Source organism: Typopeltis vanoorti, chromosome 17 (assembly GCF_054136105.1).
Source record: "Typopeltis vanoorti isolate ZY-2024b chromosome 17, IOZ_Tvanoo_1.0, whole genome shotgun sequence".
NCBI lineage: Eukaryota > Metazoa > Arthropoda > Arachnida > Uropygi > Thelyphonidae > Typopeltis > Typopeltis vanoorti.
Window position 1 is genome coordinate 8,670,906 of NC_143565.1, and position 18,025 is coordinate 8,688,930.

General features: G+C 38.7%; 1 protein-coding gene across 1 annotated transcript in view; it reads right to left on the reverse strand.

Annotated features, from left to right (window-relative positions):
* Nucleotides 1–18,025, reverse strand: part of LOC150097122 (uncharacterized) — a 267,734-nt gene that overhangs the window by 116,583 nt on the left and 133,126 nt on the right. The window lies entirely within an intron of this gene.

Genomic DNA, 18,025 nt, shown 5'->3' on the forward strand with positions numbered 1-18,025 from the left:
ACAGTTTCCTTTCGTAACTTCCAGGGATGGCCTCTTGTCATCACTCCCTCCTGCTGTTCAACCAAGCGAAAGAACTCCCCAGTGTCAACCCTGTAACCACCTCTCAACAGTTTAAAAGTCTCAATCGTATCACCTCTCCTTCTTCTATCCACCAAGCTCACCAAGCTCTGCAGTCCACATTCTCTCAGCCGATCCTCATAACTATCCTTGTACAGTCCTGAAACCATCTTTGTCATCCGTCTTTGTATCCTTTCCACAGTTAATTTATCCCCTTCAAATCCTGGGGACCAAATCTGAGAACAATAGTCCAAGTGTGGTCTGATCAGAGACTTATACAACGGAATGATAACCCCCTTATCTCTGCAGGTCAGTGTCCTTCTCATAATAGCAGCAATCCTCTGTGTTACCTTCACCACCTTTGCAATATGTCCCCTAAACTTCAGGTTTCTATCAATCATCAACCCCAGATCTCTTGTCTCCCCTACTTCCTCCAGTATAGCTCCTCCCATAGAGTATGCAGCATCCCATCGATGTTTCCCAAACCTCAAGACCTTACATTTTGCTGCATTAAACTGACACTCCCATTCATTTGCCCATCTATCTAGCTTATTTAAATTCTCTTGCAGGGCTCCCACATCTGCACTATTACTAATAATCCTTCCCAGCTTCGCATCATCCGCAAACAACTGAATATCCCCCTGCAATCCACTGGCTATGTCACTGATATAAAGGTTAAACAATATAGGTCCTAGTACTGAGCCCTGTGGGACCCCACTTGTAACCCTCTGCCTCCTGGAAACTGCTCCACCATACACAACTCTCTGATACCTATCAGACAGCCAATCCTGAATCCAGTTGACCAATCTGACATCCAGACCCATGTGCTGCAACTTAAATATCAGCTTATCATGTGGCACCCTGTCAAATGCCTTCGCCAAGTCTAAGAAAATTGCAGTATATGCCTTTCCCTCATCTAATGTTCTTGTAACTTTATTACAAAAGGCTAGCATATTGCTAAAACAAGAGCGTCCTTTCACAAATCCATGTTGATTCTCACAGATAACATTACCCTCATCTGCCCAATGCTGTATACGGTCCCTCACTACTTTCTCCAAGATCTTAACAACTACTGATGACACACAGACTGGCCTATAATTAGACACTTCCAGTCTGTTACCACCCTTATGCAATGGCACTATCTTACCTTCCTTCCTTCCATTCTCCCTGGCACCTTTGCCAAAGCCAGACTTTCATTTAAAAGCCACATTAAAGGCACTGTGAATTCCCTAGCACATTCTCTCAAAACTTGTGGTGAAATACCATCCAGTCCAACAGCTTTATTGACATCCAGAGTACTCAGTATCTGAAACACACTCTCCTCCTGTACCTCCAGACCTCGAACCAGTCCTATCCCTCTAGCATTAAAACTGACTCCTCTAGGATGAAATACTCCAATAAAGTGTTCATTGAACAATTCCACTATGTCCTCTGCATCAGTCGCTCTATTCCCATTTTTATCCCACAATATCATTCTTCCACTGTCATTTCTCCTCCTACTGGCCACATAGCTAAAAAATTCCCTAGGATTTTCTTTGGATCTTAGGGCCAATCTCCTCTCATATTCCAGTTTCGCTTTCCTTACCACACTAGTCACTCTTCTGGCCTGTGTCTTATATTCCTCATGCATCTCTTCACCTGTCTCCTTATATCTCTTCCATAGCCTCTTTTTCGAATGCAATTCCTGTTTAATATTGTTTGTCATCCACTTTACTCCAAATTGCATCCTCTTCTTCACTCGTGGTATACAGCTTACCATAATAAGATAGGTTTATAACATATGTTTTGATTAAGTACCAGAAAAAAAAAAAGAAAAGAAAAAAAAAACATTTTGGCTATAATCTGGGTTTTGCAAAGGAAAACTGGATGGAAGAAACATGTAAAAGTTGAGCATAAATTAAAAACAAGAGGAGCTGACAAAGTACGTCAAATAAATGTTGCATATATCTGTGATCCCAAAACTAAAACGTAAAGTAGAAGAAAAAAACTTACTGGTAACAAAGAGAGCAGAGACAGAGAGAGAGAGAGAGAGAGAGAGAGAGAGAGAGAGAGAGAGAGAGATTAATCCAAAAGACTTATATAATGGAGAAAATGAAGATACGTATAGCAAAATTACTGAACTACATAACGGCCACCGAATTAGAAACTTTTATTTAATAACGTACTCCTTTAGCTCGAATTACAGCACATATGCTATTTGGCATAGATTTCACAAGGTGTTGGATTGCATCCACATCTATAACATAGCAGACATTCACAGACAGTCTTTTAACTGGCTCAGATTTGAGAGGAGTACTGGACATGTTTTTCTGACATGTCCCATACATTCTTAATGTGGTTCAGATCTGGGCTTTGTGGTGACCAGAGAAGATGGTGGAAGTTGCTGTCATGCTCGCTGAACCACTGCTGAACAATTCTTGCATGATGGACAATAGCACTGTCCTCCATGAAACAACCATTGCCTGCAGATAAAAAGTCAGCATTGCAAGATGGACTTGATCAGCAACAATGTTCAGATTTCTTGTGACAACAATTGAACATTGTTGTCACAAGAAATTCTGTTTGTCCATACAAGCCTTCTCAGATGACAACAATCTAGTTCCTGACAGACTGCCTTAGGACTACAGTTACATCTCTTAGACAAGCAATGCGGGTTATTTTTTCCACTCATTAAATACCTGGGATATCTTGCATTCTGAGAAACCAGTCAGCTCTGCTGTTTTTAAAATCATGCTCCAGCCAGGCAGGCACCCATAATAAGTCCTTTATTGAACTCCAAAAGATCTTTTGTTTTTCCCATTGTGATCAACACTACTGACAATTACTGAGCAGCAGCAGCATTCTTAAACAGCTGCTTTGAACTTGTGGTGATGCACATGGCCAAGTATTTTGTTATACACTGCATAAGTGACATTTATATATATCTGCATAAAGGTTTCTAATTTGGTCACCGGTATGTATAGAATATGAAGTTGAAAAAAGGGTCTTGGACCAGTTAATTACTGAATGAAGAATTAACTGTGCAATTGATTAATTACTAATATAATAAAGCACAGAACAATATGAATATTTCACTTAGATGAAGACCAGTTTGCATTCCAGAATGGATAGGGAAAACTAGAGAAGCAATAATAGCTTAAGAGCAATAATAAACTTACTATTATAATTATATGGGTATCTCCATGGAGTCATAAGACTCATCACAGGAGACCAATGCTAACCTTTATATCAATATCTATCATACCTCTCCTTAAACTCATTCACCCTCATGGTACATGCAACTGCTTCTGGCAATCCATTCCACTCATTCACCACACCTCCAGGGATGACCCCTACTTCTCTCTCTCTCTCAATTTGTCATATACTGAAAAATTTCTTTTGTGTCAATCTAATAGAACCTATTAGTAACTTATAAGTTTTTATCATGTTCCTTTTTATCTGCCTATCAAATAAACTTTGCAACCAACACATATTCAATTTATCTTCATAGGGAGCTTACGAGCTCAGTCACTCATCTCTGGATCCTCTCCACCACCTCCTGATCTCTAAGAAATCCAGGTGACCAAATCTATGCAAAGTAGTCAAGATGCAGCAAAATCAAAGCCTTATAAAAAGGAATAATAATCTCCCTATCTTTACTTATTAGTGTGCTTTTCAACATCCAAGCAATTCTTTGAGATATTTTGATCGCTTTAGCAATATACTCTCTGAACTTCAACTCTCCATTCACAATTACTCCCAAATCCCTGGGCCACATCAATTTCCAGAAATTATTGCCATCGGTGTGATAGAGAGTATGTAATATTTTTTTTTCCTCAAGTGCATAAATTAATATTTTGCAACATTAAACTTGCTAACCATTATTCTTTATCCACAATACCAATTTATTAAATCATTCTGCAGGATATCTTCATACCTTTAACTATTTCCCTTTCCAGTTTTGCATTTCAGCAAACAACTGAATATTCCTCCCTTAAATCATTTCCTATACAATTTGTATACAAATAAAAGAGTAGTCACCCTAGTAGAGAGCCCTAAAGCACTCCACTGGTCCCTCTTGTTTGCCTGATTCTACTCTATCATACATTAATCTCTGATGTCTGTCAGTCAACATCTGCCCCTGTCAATGCCACTTGTATCATATCCATTCCAATTTGCTCCAACGTATGTCATAGTTCTCCATGTAGTACTCTATCAAATGCCTTTGCAAAGTTCAGAAGTATCATGATGTAACCATTTCCTTTATCCAATTCTGTGGTCACTTAATATGTGTTATAATAAAGGTAACCTACATTTTACAAAGGCATGTTATCCACCTCAGAGTATCATATTTCTATCCACTCACCTGAATTTTATCTGTAACCAAGTTTTCCAATACTCTAACTGCCATTCATGAGACTAATTGGTCTGTGATTTGCTACTTCTGTCTTTATTATTATTATTATTCAGTCCTCCAAGGAGTCAAAAGACTCATTGAGGGAGGTCCTTCCTAAGACATAAAGTCTGTCAAGACTCACTGAGGGGAGGTCCCCCCCTGAGAAACACAAAGTCTATCATACCACTCTTTAAACTCACTGACCGTTCTCGCTCCCACCACTCCATCAGGCAATGCATTCCACGGCTCAACCACCCTCCACACAAAGAAACCACTCCTTACCCTCTTGCTCACAGTTTCCTTTCATAACTTCCAGGGATGGCCTCTTGTCATCACTCCTTCCCGCTGCTCAACCAAACGAAAGAACTCCCCAGTGTCAACCCTGTAACCACCTCTCAACAGTTTAAAAGTCTCAATCATATCACCTCTCCTTCTTCTATCCACCGAGCTCACCAAGCTCTGCAGTCCACATTCTCTCAGCCGATCCTCATAACTATCCTTGTACAGTCCTGAAACCATCTTTGTCATCCGTCTTTGTATCCTTTCCACAGTTAATTTATCCCCTTCAAATCCTGGGGACCAAATCTGAGAACAATAGTCCAAATGTGGTCTGATCAGAGACTTATACAACGGAATGATAACCCTCTTATCTCTGCAGGTCAGTGTCCTTCTCATAATAGCAGCAATCCTCTGTGTTACCTTCACCACCTTTGCAATATGTCCCCTAAACTTCAGGTTTCTATCAATCATCAACCCCAGATCTCTTGTCTCCCCTACTTCCTCCAGTATAGCTCCTCCCATAGAGTATGCAGCATCCCATCGATGTTTCCCAAACCTCAAGACCTTACATTTTGCTGCATTAAACTGACACCCCCATTCATTTGCCCATCTATCTAGCTTATTTAAATCCTCTTGCAGGGCTACCACATCTGCACTATTACTAATAATCCTTCCCAGCTTCGCATCATCTACAAACAACTGAATATCCCCCTGCAATCCACTGGTTATGTCATTGATATAAAGGTTAAACAACATAGGTCCTAGTACTGAGCCCTGTGGGACCCCACTTGTAACCCTCTGCCTCCTGGAAACTGCTCCACCATACACAACTCTCTGATACCTATCAGACAGCCAATCCTGAATCCAGTTGACCAATCTGACATCCAGACCCATGTGCTGCAACTTAAATATCAGCTTATCATGTGGCACCCTGTCAAATGCCTTTGCCAAGTCTAAGAAAATTGCAGTATATGCCTTTCCCTCATCTAATGTTCTTGTAACTTTATTATAAAAGGCTAGCATATTGCTAAAACAAGAGCGTCCTTTCACAAATCCATGTTGATTCTCACAGATAACATTACCCTCATCTGCCCAATGCTGTACACGGTCCCTCACTACTTTCTCCAAGATCTTAACAACTACTGATGACACACAGACTGGCCTATAATTAGACACTTCCAGTCTGTTACCACCCTTATGCAATGGCACTATCTTACCTTCCTTCCATTCCCTGGGCACCTTTGCCAAAGCCAGACTTTCATTGAAAAGCCACGTTAAAGGTACTGTCAATTCCCTAGCACATTCTCTCAAAACTCATGGCGAAATACCATCCAGTCCCACAGCTTTACTGACATCCAGAGTACTCAGTATCTGAAACACACTCTCCTCCTGTACCTCCAGACCTAGTACCAGTCCTATCCCTCTAGCATTAAAACAGACTCCTCTAGGATGAAATACTCCAATAAAGTGTCTTAAAGCTACTTTTATGTAATGGAACTATTTACCTTCTTTTCATACTTTGGAACATTGCTGGAGATGAGACCCAGATTCAACAGCTTCATCAGAGGCAATGGCAATTGTTTTGCATATTCTCATAGTCCACTGGCCAAAATGTAATCCTGTCCCACTGGTGTATTCACAACTGATATTTTTCAATGTGGTTAGCACCTCCAGCCTGTCTGCCTCGATTCTTGCATCCGTCTCTCTCTCTTTTCAGTAAGTATAAATTCTCCACCTGGCAAAAGTGTTGTGCTACTATTTAATTTACCATCTTCACTAAAAATCGTGCCTAAGTAGCTGTAATGTTTTACTTGTTCGACAGGTTCCCCGTTCAAAACACAGTTGACATTTTCGACAATTCTACCTAAATGAAAAATTATTATTATTATTATTCAGGCCTCCATGAAGTCAAAAGACTCATCATTGGAGGTCCTTCCTAGAAAACACAAAGTCTATCATACTTCTTTGAACTCATTGACCATTCATGCTCTCACCACTCTATTATTATTATTATTATTATTTCGGGCAACTCCAAGGAGTCAAGAGACTCATCGAGGGAGGCCCTAACATCATGTCAAGAACAACTATTTGACATTCACACAGTATCTATCATACCTCGCCTTGAACTCATTCAGGTCATAGCACCCACAACAGACTCTGGCAGCTTATTCCACTCATTCACCACTCTCCAAGTAAAAAACCTAGCTCTAACACCCCTGCTAACCACATTCTTGCCCAACTTCCATGTATGGCCCCCTAGTCCTCCCACCACCTGTTCTCATAAGGTTCATTCCACAGACCTGCTATCATCTTGGTCACTCGCCTCTGGATCCTCTCCACCTCCTCCCCATCAAGAAGAAACCCTGGCATCCATATCCGGGCACAGTAGTCTAGATGGGGTCTTATCAAGCCTCGATATAGTGGAACAATAACTTGTTTGTCTCTGCTTGTTAAAGTATTTTTCAGCAACCAAGTGATTTGATGAGCTGATTTAGCTACTTTTGCAATGTGCCCCCTAAACTTCAACTCCCTATCCACTAACACTCCCAAATCCCTGGCCTCATCAATTCTCCTGGAGTACGGTTCCACCAATGTGATATACTGCTGCTAATCTTTTCACTCCAAAATGCATAACCTTACACTTTGCCACATTAAATTGACATCCATTTTCCCTAGCCCAGTTCTCCAAACTATCCAAATCATCCTGCAAAATTTTGACATCTCCTGTGCACTCACAATTGCTCTACCCAACTTTGCATCATCAGCAAACAAGTGAACACTTCCTCTCAGATCCTTTCCTATATCGTTAATGAACAAATTGAAAAGTAGTGGTCCAAGAACAGAATCCTGCGGCACACCACTAGTCACAAGCCATCTCTGGACTCCACTCCTGAATAAACCACTCTCTGGTATCTCTCCATCAACCACCCTCCTATCCATCTCACCAAAACCCTATATCCATTCCAAATCAGGCAATGCATTCCACGGTTCAACCATCCTCGATGAAAAGAAACCACTCCTCACCCTTTTGCTCACAGCTTCCTTTCCTAACTTCCAAGGATACAAATCAAGAAGCAATTTTTTGTTTTTATTGTTAGTTTCACAAAACTTTCTTATCAGTTCTTAGCATTGATAGATGTGGTAGGATAAAAGCTATTGGCATTAGTGAGATCTGTCTATGAGAAGAGAATATCCGTACAGGAATATAACACAATTTTAGATACACAGAACATAATTAATAGAATAGAATAGAATAGAACATATAATTTTAATATGAGCCTTACACTGGGTCAAGTTCCAAAGGCATGGAAGGAAGGCAAGATGTGCTGCTTCATAAGGGAGGTGACAGAACTCAAGCATCAAATTATAGGCCTATCTGTGTGTGTAAGGTGTTGAGGTTAAACTGTTGGAAAGGCTAGTGAGAACCAGGATACAGAATTGCATTGAAAACAGTGGTATTATCTTTGATGAACAGCACAGATTTGTTAAAGGGAGGTCATATTTTAGTAATCTACTCACTTATTACAATAAGGTGACAGTTTCACTGGACAAAGGAGATGAATACAGAGCACTATACTTAGAATTTGCAAAGGCTTTTGATAGATTCCACATGATAAGTTGATAGTCAAGCCAGATCACATGGGGTTGGACATTAGACTAGCATATTGGATTGGAGATTGTCTGCCTGAAAGGTGTCAGCAAGTTGTGTATGGTGAGAGCAATATCCCAGAAGAGGAAAATCACTAGTGGTGTGCCCCAGGGGGTCAGTGTTCAAGAGCCACTGCAAGCCTTACAAGAAGACTTGAATAGATTGAGTGAATGGCCACGGGAGTGGGGATGCCAGTTCAATGTGGTGAAATGTAAGGTTTTAAAATTTGGGAAACAAAGATGGGATGTAGTATTTACAATTGGTGGGATATATTGTTGGAAGCAGAGAAAATAAGAGATCTCGGGATGATGATGGATAAGGATCTAAAATTTAGATGACACGTTGCCAAAATTGTGAGAACAACACAATGAATTCTGGAAATGATGCAGAGGACACTGACTTGTAGAAGTAAGAAGATTCTTGTTCCATTGTTTAATGCCTTGATTAGATCGCATATGGACTACTGTGCACACATTTGGTCACCTGGTTTTCAAAAGGATGAACAGATGTTGGAAAGGGTCCAGAGGCAATTGATTAATGTAGTTTTAGATCTCTGGAATGCTGAAGATGAAGAATGGTTGAGAAGATGCAATTTACAGAGTTTAATGGATAGGAGGAAGAGGGGGAGGGTGATATGATAGAGATGTACAAGTTGGTAAGGGGTTATTATAGGATCAATGTTGAAGAGGTTTTCATAAAATGGTGGGAGATCAGGAGACAACAAACAAGATTTCATCCCTGGAGGGTTTGAGCAGGGGAGTGAGATGCAAGTTTTTTGCATGAAGAGTTGTGAATGATTAACATGCATTGCCTGAGAGAGTGGTGTCTGCAGAGAATTTAAATGTGTTTAAGGCAATGTATGATGAGCTGCATGTATGAAAAAAGGATCTCCTAGATGAGTCTTTGACTCTATGGGATCTTAAGATAATAATAATAATAATAATAATAAAATGTTCAGTATATTCAGGGAGAATGTATGCAACATAGAAAAGGCAAAGAAATATTGCTAATGAAGGCAGAGTAATTAAATCCAGTGGTGGGGGATAGTTTACAGGCTGAGATAAAGTTACCATGACAAAATACGCAATTGGAATGATTCTACAGCCCAGGATCATCTGAAGAAAGCCATGAACTGCATTTTTTTTTTTTTTATGGTGCTCTTGCCCACAATAGGTTTTCTGGGAAATGTGAAATGTAACATGAGGACAGATTGAGAGAAAGATCTTCAAAATTCTTGTCAAAATATAGACACAAATGAGATATTGTAGCTTATGACAGGTGGAACAGAACTCAAGGTCATCCATTCCTAGAATAATAGCATTCTAGCACAATGATGCATTCTATCATTATCACAACTACTGAACTAGGGGTGTTTTTGGCATATATAATAACATAATTTTGTTTTGCCTATTTCTTTTTAATTAAAATGGTCCAGTTATATGACTCCACAAATTTTAATTATCATCCCATATACTAAGTTTCATAAAATTCCATCAAGCCAGGTGGGAATTACTGTTATCATTTAGATTACAGTGAAAATGGATTGCACCAAATAAGATTTCATCAACGATCCTTTAATTCCCTGCAAAAACAAAAATTACTGCATCATATGACAAATAAACATCAAGCTGTCTAGTTCTTTTGTTGCTTAACATATCATGGAGATCTGAAATTATTCAGAATGAATTTCCAATTCTAGATAATTCCATGATGTACACATACCACCACTCAGTAGACTGGTGGTAGATTTATAAAAATATGTGAGTATAAAACATTATTCATTTATTTAAAAAGAAAATTCATTTAATCGGTAGGCTTTATATCCTAAAATGAAAACTGGTACTATTTTGCAACCTTTTTCAAGCCAAATAAAGTAGGATGTGGTTTCACATCATGCGATGAAATTCATTTACCACATGTCGGCCTGGTTGGCTGAGTGGTTAGCGTATCTGCTCTATTTTTACAGTTTTCTAGGTAAATCCCTCAGTACTTTCATTAGGCAGCTAAGATCTTGACCTCCCTTTCCATTCCCTTACATTGCAACATTTTGTGGCATGGTAGTTATACCACTGAGAGTGAGTTTGATCACATCAACATGCTAAATCATTGCATCAATGTATAGAATTCTGAAAGTCATGTTAATTCCTCCTGTCAAAAAAAAGCTTGTAACATGCAAACTAAGTGTAAGATAGTACTATCATTACAACTGTCTACAGGAAACAAGTTTATCAAAGGTGACTATGACAGTAATGATCAGTTACTTTAAGGAAAAAAAAGTGTTCACAATCATAAAGAGAGGGCATGAAGCAGACAAGATGATAGTTATGGTGGGTACGAATGACCTGAGAGGTAGTATAAATCGGGTAGGAAAAGATTTAAGAACATTATTAGATATTGTGAAGAGGAAAAGTGTCAATGGGAGAATAGTGTGTGTGCTGCCTCGTTTTGACAATTACGAGTTAAGTAGACGAGCAATGATAATGAATGATATGATTGCAAGAATGTGCAGAAAAAGAAGTCTGGAGTTTGTTGATGTTTGGAGTGTGTTTGAAGGAAAAAGGCAGTTGTATGCTAGAGATGGACTGCATCTTAACATGGAAGGACATAAGCGATTGAAGAAGTTATTGTTTTCTGAACAGGTTGAAGTTATTGGGCAGGGAAACTAATATTGAAAAGGTTGAGTGTAAGAGAGAGAAACTTTAGCACTGATTGTGTATTTATTGATCCTTATAGGCTGAATAAATTGCAGAAGAGAGGGGATAAAAATCGGCATAGGATTACGGTAGTTAGTGACTTATATATCAGTTCTAAAGCCGGTACAAGATCTAGAGGGAATCTGCAATTTTTGTATACCAATGCTAGAAGCATTCGAAATAAGAGAGAAGAATTTTTGGCATTAGTCAGTGAAATCTCACCAAAAGTTGTAGGCATTAGTGAAACTTGGCTGTCAGCAGAAGATGTGGTCACTGGAATTGAATGTGATGGGTACAGTATTTTCAGGGAGGATAGAGAAGATAGAACAGGAGGAGGAGTACTGTTGATGATAGCTGATATGTTGCAGCCAAAGAAAGTAGTATATCATGATGATAGACATGTGAATGAGAGTTCATTTGAGGCAGTCTGGTGCGAAATAGTGACCAACGCAACCAAATATACAGTTGGATGCTGCTATAGGCCAGGGAGTACAGGGGGAGATATTGAATTCATGCATCAGCAACTTAGTGCAATGAGTGAAGGCTTGGTGATTATTATGGGGGATTTTAATTACGGTGATATCAATTGGAAGGAGGAAATATCACGTAGCAAAAAGGAAATGGAGTTCATACATCTTCTACGAGATAATTACTTGAAACAGCACGTAACTGAAGGGACACGTGGTGTGAGAGTGTTGGACCTGGTTATTGGTTCAGAGGTTATATGCATAAGTAAGGTGTCCTCGTTACCTCCAGTTGGCGAAAGCGATCATGTGGTATTGACTTGGGAGGTTGCAAAATCTGTGGATTTTTCTATTAAGAAGGGGTATGTACGGAACTACAGGTTAGGCAATTATAACAAGCTTCGGAGTGAGCTTGCAGCCATCCCATGGCAGAACATATTGCAAGGGAAAGATGTTAGCAGTGCTTGGGATAAAATCAGCGGGTATCTGAGGAAAGCAATATCAGATTGTGTCCCCATGGTTAGGAGGTCAAACAAGGCAGGCATTAGATGGATGAGCAGTAGTATCAAGCTTGAACTGCAAAAAAAGAAAATGTTATGGAGAATTTACAAGGAGAAAGGCGATCAGGACACCCATGAGCAGTACAAGGCTCAAGCTAGGAAGGTTACCAGCATAGTAAGAAAAGCTAAATCAGATTATGAGAAGACCTTAGCCAAAGAGATCAAGGGTAATCCCAAAGATTCTTCCGCTATGTGGCAAGTAAGAGGAAGAATGACTTCGGAAGGATAACCTTAGTGGGTGCTGATGGTATTGAGGTGACAAAATCAGATGTAATAGTCGAGTTACTGAGTGATCACTTTTCAAAAGTCTATCACCCAAGTGAGGATATCTCTATACCTACAGCAATACCTAATGTGAGAATTGAAGCTAAAGAATCAGAGGTATTAAATATATTGCAAAACTTAAATGCAAACACTGCGGTAGGCTTAGATGGAATATCAGCTCGGGTGTTGCGTGAATGTGCAAATGAATTGTCAACCCCTCTCACCTGGATATTTAACTTAAGTTTGAACTCTGGTATGGTCCCTAGGGAGTGGAAGTTAGGCAAAGTGGTTCCTTTGCATAAGGGTGGCTCTAAAACTGCGGTATTGAATTACAGACCAATCACCATCTCAGGAGTAGTGGTAAAAGTATTGGAAAAGTTGGTTAAAGACAAAATTCAAGAATGGGTGGATCAGGATATGATACTCTATAGAGGCCAACATGGTTTTGTTAAAGGTAGATCCTGCCTTAGCAATCTATTAACTATTCATAATAGAATAACATCTGAGTTGGACAAAAGAACTGGCTACACAGTGGTACTTCTGGATTTTGCTAAGGCTTTTGACAGGATACCCCATAGAACACTGTTACGCAAATTGGAGCAGATGGGAATGGATATTAAATTGGTGATATGGATAGGAGAATGGCTCAGGGAGAGATACCATAAGGTGGTGTATGGAGGAGCCGAGTCCAGAATGAGGCAAGTGACCAGTGGTGTGCCTCAGGGCTCTGTGCTTGGGCCAATGTTGTTTAATTTGTATATAAATGATATAGGAAACGGCTTAAAGGGAGATATTCAGTTGTTTGCTGATGATGCAAAGTTGTGTAGTGCAATAAAAAATCAAGCTGATGTTGAAAGTTTGCAGGAGGATTTAAATAAGCTGGTAAAATGGGCAAAAGAAAATGGATGTCAGTTCAATGTGGAAAAGTGTAAAGTCATGCATTTTGGGATTAAAAGATTACCAGCTGTGTACTACATCGATGGAAAGGTACTCCAAGAGATTGATGAGGCTAGGGACTTAGGGGTATTGGTAGATAGGGAGATGAAGTTCAGAGGACACATTGCTAAGGTGTCCAAGATTGCACATAGGATTACTTGGTTGTTGAGGAACACACTGACATCCAGAGATAAAGAGGTTATTATTCCCCTTTATAAAGCATTGATACTTCCACATTTGGATTACTGTGCTCAGGTCTGGTCACCTGGATTCCTTGGAGATGAGTAGGCTGTGGAGAGGGTTCAGAGGAGAGTGACCAAGTTGGTGAGTGATATAAAAAATGCTCCCTACATTGATAGATTGAGAGCTTGTGGATTGCAGAGATTGGTTGATAGGCGAAGAAGAGGGGATATGATAGAAACATTCAAATTACTAAAAGGTTTTTATAGGATTGATGCAGGGGAAATGTTTCAGCTGTGTGAAAGTGATGGAAGAACAAGAGGTCATCTCTGGAAATTAAAGAAGAGTGTGGTTAACAAAGGTGTCAGAACAAGGTTTTTTGCCTGGAGGGTGGTGAATGAGTGGAATTCATTGCCTGACTTAGTTGTGAGCTCTTCGTCTGTAAATGAATTCAAGAAGAGATATGACAGATATTGTTTTGCTAGTTTGGGTCTCCCGCGATGAGTCTACTGACTCCATGGAGATACCCGTAATAATAATAATAATAATAATAATAATAATATTCATGTTTTTGAAGGAGAAAACAAAAAGGAGAAAAACCTGGATAAAAACCGATCACAAATATAAACAGTTAAGCCATATGCTTGCAAACATCACTGTGGTAACAAACCAAAAACACATATACAAGTACTTTTTAATATAACGGGAAGGAAGGAACTTCTTTAAGGATCAAAGTCAATATAACAACCATCACTCAACCGCATGAGATGATCCAGCCTCATGCTAATTTCTATTTTGCACACCCTTGCCGATTTGTGAAAATAAGGCGTCTTTCTTCAGCTCTTCTGTTGCGTTACACATTATTTCTTCCGTGTCAATAGTCATCTAATTTTATTGATTTTGTGTGAGTATGTGTGTATATTTTTGTAAAAAGTCTCATTACACATCATTCATAGCTTTCTTAATCTGTGGATATCCTTCAGTCCATAGGAGCCATTCTTCTACATTATATGAGGAACGGTGGCATTACATGTAACAGCCATTCAAAGAATCTGTTACTGTCCACAGTTATTATTAACAATATGTGATATTTGGGAATTAGCAAGAATTTTGAACAATCTGTACATTGGGAGGCTTTCAGAGTTCAGGTTCGCTGTTGCTTCAGTCTATTATTATTATTATTCCATAACAAATGTCACAACAGTAAAATATCTTGGCCTTCACATAGTCACAATGTGAAGTGGACTAGCCATATTAAAACTGCCTTCAAAAGTAATTAAGAGCTATTATTATTATTATTATTATTATTATTATTATTGTTATTATTATACAGTATCTCCATGGTGTTTGGAGACTCATCATGGGAGATTCACACACACAAAACCCCATGTGTGTGTAAACATAACTCTCCTTAAACTTATTTACTGTCAGGCCATTTATGACCAATTTTAGCAAATCCACTTGTTCACTACTCCACAGGCAAAAAAATCTAGTTCACACGCTCTTACTAACCACACGCTTACACAACTTCCACAGATGATCCCTAGTTCTCAGATTATTTGTAATATATTGAAAAATTTCCTTTGCATCAATTTTATAAAACTCCTTTAATATCTTATATGTTTCTATCATGTCCTCTCTTCTCTGCCTATCAACTAAACTTTGTAACCCACACACACTCAACCTATCCTCATAGGGAGCATACCACAGATCTGTCACCAGTTTAGTCACTCATCTTTGAATCCTCTCTACCATCTCCTGATCCCCAAGAAACCCAGGTGACAAAATCTGTGCACAGTAGTCAAGCATCCAAATCAGAGCTTTATAAAAAGGGATAATAACCTCCCTATCTTTACTTGTGTGTTTTTCAACATCCAAGTAATCCTTTGAGCTATTTTACCAACTTTTGCAATATGCCCTCTGAACTTCAACTCTGTCCACCATTATCCTCAAGTCCCTAGCCTCAACAATTTCCTGCAATCCATCAATATGATACACCGTATACAACCTTTTTAACCCAAAATGCATGACCTTACACTGTGCAACATTAAATTGACAATCATTATCTTTTGCCCAAAATGCCAATTTATTTATTATTATTATTGTCTCAACTTCGTTTTATTATGTTACCTATCCCCCGCTCCCACCACCACAAGTCGACAAAACTCGATCATACTAAACAGCATTGTCGATAACCATGTAAAAAATACAGACTGAAATTCCCTACTTAAAATAAATGATCCTGTAACATTATACGAGAATTTTCACTAAAGTTCACAGAAATATACAAAAAAGCAACAAAGCCTACACAAACGAGGCAACAAACAGACAACAATCCATGGATAAATGACGACATACTAAATAGTATTACTGTAAAAGAAAATCTACAGAAAAAACTTCAAAAGTTACCCAATAACACACATTTACAAACCTTATACAAAAACACAAGAAATCAACTAACAACAAAAATTCGTAGGACAAAAAGATGCTACTACTTCCAAAAATTCATGGAATATAACGACAACATTAAGCAAACATGGGCTATACTCAACGAATTAGTAACTCGAAAAAAGAAACCTTCAGCACAAGATTTTATTGCAAAAAGCTTCGGTCAGGACACAAACCAAGAGGAACTAGCAGACTTATTCAACTATGCTTTCACAAACAATATCACACAACTCAAAAAAAGACAAACTACCAATGGTCAACAAAAAAACTACTGATACAAAGTCAACAACAAACGATGTATTTTCCACCCATAACAAAACAGGAACTGAAAGAAGCACTCCTACAACTAAAACCAAAGACCACTCCAGGAATAGACAAAATAAGACTCACAGACCTTATAACACACTTTGAACAAATAAATCCAATACTTTTGAAACTCGTGAACATAATATTCGACACAGGCATTATTCCACAACAACTAAAAACACCAGTAATTACGCCAATATACAAACACGGCAAAAGAAACGATACTCAGAACTACAGACCAATAGCTACCCTACCAGTCATCTCAAACTTTCTAGAAAAAATAACACACATCAGACTACAACTATTTACAGAAGTACAACATCATCTCACAAAACCAATATGGCTTTCAGAAAATAAAAAGCACCATCACTTTATTAGAAGACATTGCCGACACAATAAACAAAACTCTCGACAAAAACAAGTATGCCATCCTTATACTGCTGGACCTAACCAAAGCATTTGATACACTTGAACATGACATACCACTCACCAAACTAAACTCAATAGGTATAAGAGGAACACTGCATACATGGTTCAAGAACTACCTCTCAAACAGAACAACATCCCTACAACCTTCAACAATTCATATGGTTCTTTTGTGAGATCACATCAGATACCCACACAACTCAACAACCTACCAAGAAATTTAAAACACATAGATAACTACAGAACAGTAAAACGCGAACTCTGGAAAATATGAAAGTACCATTTAACACTAACATACACATCACAAATCACCAGCATCCAATGCCAACATGCCATACATAAACAGTAGCAACAACATAAATAGTGAAGCCTAAATCCCACTCTCTTCAATAAAGCTAACCTAAGCTTTGAAGTAGGTGGGATTAACTCGCCTCACTCAACCACACATAATCCTTATAACCAAAGAAGCAGATTACGTAATAAAACAGTTAGTAAAGTATACAACAATAAAGAAGATACTGATTATTATGTGATAATATCATTAATATAATACTCTTATGTAACATGAAAAAATAATGTAATAATAATAATAATAATTATTATTAATATTATTATTATCTGGATGTTGTACTGAATTCTTGTAATGTACAGAAAATATGTCTCATGTATAAGTACGTAAATACTCTGTATGATAATAAACCTTGTCACTGTCATGTAACACCTCCAGGGAGTCCAAAGACTCATCGAGGGAGGGCATCTACTCTACGAGTCTCCGTCTCCATCAACCGCAACTACCTTCATCATCTACACCAACGCTGTCTGCCCCAGACCACCATCACTAGTATTTTCACAGGCATCCATGTCTATGGCGGGATTTGAACCCGCGGCCTTTTGGCTGGAGAGTGGATACACTAACCATTCGGCCAACCAGGCCAGCATTTAAATCATCTTGCAGGATATCAGGAAGTGCCTTCCCTCAATGAGTCTGTGGACTTCCTGGAGGTGTCATGTAATAATAATATCTACATCACCTTTATCAGCAATTGCCCTCCCCAGTTTTGTATCATCAACAAACAACTTAATATCCTTCTTTAAGTCTTTTCTTATATCACTGATATACAAATCAAATAGTAATGGTATTAGTACAGTACCCTGAGATACTCCACTAGTCACCCTCATTCTCCTAGATTCCACTCCACCATATACTACTACTACTCTGGTACCTATCTGTCAGCCACTCCCCTATCCATGTTACTAGCTTCATATCCATTCCCTCCAATTTTTGTAATAGTTGTCCATGTGGTATTCTGTTGAATGCCTTTGCAAAGTCCAGCAGTATCAGGTTATTGCATTTCCTTTATCCAATTCTCCTGTCACTTTATTATAAA